The sequence below is a fragment of the Mastomys coucha genome, unplaced genomic scaffold (assembly GCF_008632895.1).
Source record: "Mastomys coucha isolate ucsf_1 unplaced genomic scaffold, UCSF_Mcou_1 pScaffold11, whole genome shotgun sequence".
Taxonomy (NCBI): domain Eukaryota; kingdom Metazoa; phylum Chordata; class Mammalia; order Rodentia; family Muridae; genus Mastomys; species Mastomys coucha.
The window spans coordinates 19839369-19843065 of record NW_022196893.1 but is presented as its reverse complement, the minus strand read 5'-3'; the positions used below and the strand labels follow the sequence as shown (position 1 = coordinate 19843065).

Here is a 3697-nt window from a genome sequence, read left to right as displayed (position 1 = left end):
ATGGTAACTCTGTGAGATGGTAACTCTGTGAGATGGTAACTCTGTGAGATGGTAACTCTGTGAGATGTTACTCTGGCTCGTGATGTTTTGTTTAGAAATTTCAGTTGGTATTTTGGCTCTCCGCTTTTTCTCTGGATGCCTTAAGATTTTGTGTTTGATTTTTAGCAATTTGCTTATTACTTTTTTAGGAATACTTTTCTTTGTTTTCATCTTTGTATAAGTGTGTGGGATATCATTTAACTATGAGTTGACATTTTTTTCTCCCAGAGTTGGACTCTGGCCGATATTTCTACAAGCGTTGCATCTTCTTTATTCTCTCTCTTCTCTTTTTGGGACTCCAAGTGCATGTGTGTGATGCTGTGTCCCATGTGGCTCTTGCCTGGTCTTTGCCTTCGTGGCGACCATGCGAGTCCTTCTGATGTACTGTCTGTTCCTGGTGTGTGCTTGCTGCGTCCACTGATGTAACACAAGGACAGTGCTTTAATCAGTGCGTGTTCATGACTTAGTCCATCAAAGGAGGCACATGCTCTCTATTCACTCTTCTCAGGAGTTGTCCTCACACCCTCTATACGAGTCATTCTAAAGACAGTTCCTTCCTAATGAGGTTGGTTATATCTTCATATTTATTAGCCACTAACCCAGGAAATTATAGCTACAAGTAATAGGAAAAAGTTGACAAAAATGCTTTGCATTGGCTTAAGAAATGTTCCTCAAAAATCATTGCAAAGAGGATTAAAATAGAAGCTACAAACTGAAGACAGATCCACACTGTCCACAAGTCCAACCGAGGTTCAGATTTAGAAGCTGCACAGTTAGCTACAATAAGTCAGGGGAAAGAAATGAACCAAGTTAAATGCTGAGTTTGTAGAATGCTTCTCTATCATACTTGAAGCCCTGAGTTCATTCTCCAGGACCTTGCGAACTAAATGTGGTGCCCCACGCCTGAAACCCCAAACACTCAGGTTGAACACGACTGTCAACCTGACACAACCTGACCCCATGTCCTTGTTGGTGACTTCAGACTTGTAGGAAAAGGCTTGACTTAGAAACCCATCATGATCTCAGGAGGTAAGGGCAGGGATCAGTAGAGATGTTTGAGCAGCTTTTGGATTTGAGGGTATACTAATGGCACCTGGGAGAGAGACCTGCAAGGACACAGTACTTGCAAGGACATGAGGTCAGGAAACACTAGCAGGAGGATCAGAAGTTCAAGGTCATCTTTAGTGCACAGCAAGTTCAAAGCTATCCTGGCTCCATGAGACCCTACCTCAAGAATAAACCCAGAACAGACTCTTTATTAAATACAAATCAGTTGTCCAGTCAGACTAGATAAGTACCCAGTGTTGGAGCTTCCCAGAAATGCAGGTTAAAGCCACAGTGAACCCTTGGTGGTAGCTCCTGTAATCCCAGGCAGATCTCGAACTCAAAGCCAGCTTGTGCTATATATGAGACTTTATCTCAAAAGCTAAGAAAGAGAAAAAGAAACAACAAAAACCACCCCATGATGGGGTACCCCTCTGCACATCAAGATGACTGAGACACCAAGTATTGGCCCGAGTCAACAGCTCTCATGCACCACTGGCAGGAGTGTTGAGCAAGAGCATTTTGGAAAAGCAAGAAGTACATGCCCTGTGACCCCGCTCTTCTATCCCTGAAATTCCAGAAATGGATGCATCCAGCCTCAGAAAAACTTGGCGAGAAAGACCTGGCAGACTCTAGCTGTGTCAGAGCAAGGGCTGCTAACAGCACAGCCATGGACAGATCTCCCAGTTGTGAGGCTAAAAGATACTACATAAAAGAAAAAGAGGAGAGAGGGGGTGGGGAGAGGAGAGAGCATGTGTGTCCCTGTCTCCATCCATGGGTGTTAAGGTTCAAGAAAGGCAGAGCCTGTCCCTGGTCGACAAAGTGGGAATGAGAACTAGCTACCATCAGCTAAAATGTAACACCAGAGAACACTCTGAGCATCCCAGGTTCTATGTAGCTTGAGTTGGTGGTAATGACACAAGAGTACTCGTGAGCAAAAATGCCCAAACTTCACTTTTTCTGTTTGAGCTTTCTATACTATACATTTTCTTAAACGGCTACAAAACAGAACCCCCAGATTTTGCCACCAGGTGGCAGCATTGGGCTCCCGTGTGGTATGGTGTGACCTTGCAAGGGTGAGCAGTCTCTGTGGTGCTTTGCTGTGACTGCCCACAACTTCACTTTAGAAGTGCCACAACTTCTGGAGAGCTTTGGGGCCCGTTTGATTCTTATGGAGACTTACAGATTCCCACATGGACACTGTGCATCAGGACCCAGAAGGCTAAGAGGCTACACTTCATGGGACCCGCAGGGACCCTGTCTGTTCTTGGATGAGCATGGATATGTCTAGAATCTGAGCATCCGTTGGCTCCATAACAAGCCAGACTTCTGCCCCGGTTCAACAATCTCTTGACTTTTACAGCTTCCGCCCTCCCGTTATGGGATGTGGGTAACATGGCATGGTGACAGATGAGTCCAGTGTGCTGCCTCACCTTCAGGGGTGACTTCAAGGACCCAGGCTCCAGTGTCCTGGAAGAGGTCCTAAAACTTCCTTCCCACTGGGACAGCAAAACATTTGTCTTTCTGGATCACGGTAGTAAAAGCATTCATGCTATCAGGCCTTGCTGATAATACCATGGCGTTACACTATTCAGGCCCAGCTCTTTGGACCAGATGGTGTTGTGGGGGACACTGCGGGCTGTCTGTACCTGTTTGCACCATGTGCTAATGGTGACAGAGCTGCCCTATCATTATGGAGTTAACCAACATGTAACATCTGCAGAGGAAGCTCACATCCAGTAGACCAGGGGAGTGGGCTCTGCTTGGCATCTGGTCAGCAAGAGGCAAGATCACTCCATCACATGCCAACCTGATTCCTGCACCTAGGGGTGGAAGCCGCCCACGAGGACTCTTGCTGACTTAAAACTCTGAACCACCTTTAGCAAGAGATTACCATTATTCACTTTCTCCTAAATGTTTCCCCTCCTTTCCCCCAAACCCTTGCTTCCACCTCCAGGGCTGCAGCCGGAACTATGGCTCAGCAGCCCCAGGACAGTATGGAGGGAGCTTGCACAGTTCTCCATTGTACTGGGTCTGCCCGCATATAGAGGGTCCGACAGAACCTGAGAGGAGCTACAGGTCCTGTGGTGGATGACCCTCTCTCTCCCAGGTGCCAGTAGTGTACCCTCAAATCCGAAAGCTGCTCAAACACCTCTACTGATCCCTGCCCTTACCTCTTGAGATTATGGTGGGTTTCTAAGTCATGCCTTTTCCTACAAGTCTGAGGTCACCAACAAGGACATGGGGTCAGGCTGACAGTCATGTTCACAGGACAATAAGCTGGCTGCTGCTGTGGACAGGTAGGTGCGCATTGTAGTTTGGCTTCCCTTGGAAGGACCTTTCTGACAACAGTGCAGGTGGTATCTTTGCCCAGGGACCCACCCATCTCTGGGTTTTCTTTGGTACAGGATTGGTGTCCTTCTCCATATAGACAATCCATATATCAGGGGTGTTTGTTTCAACAGGGTCTCTCTATCGTGAAACCTTGGCTGTACTTGAACTTGCTATGTTAAACCCTGCACGTCTAAAACTCACAATGATCCTCCTGCCTCTGCCCCTCTGCCCCTCTGCCCCTCTGCCCCTCTGCCCCCTGTCCCTCTGTCCCTCTGCCCCT

The 3697-nt window shown here is 47.4% G+C and overlaps 1 protein-coding gene across 4 annotated transcripts in view; it reads left to right on the top strand.

Annotated features, from left to right (window-relative positions):
* Ttll8 (tubulin tyrosine ligase like 8) overlaps positions 1-3697 on the top strand; it is a 71484-nt gene that overhangs the window by 37309 nt on the left and 30478 nt on the right. The gene's annotated exons all lie outside the window — the stretch shown is intronic.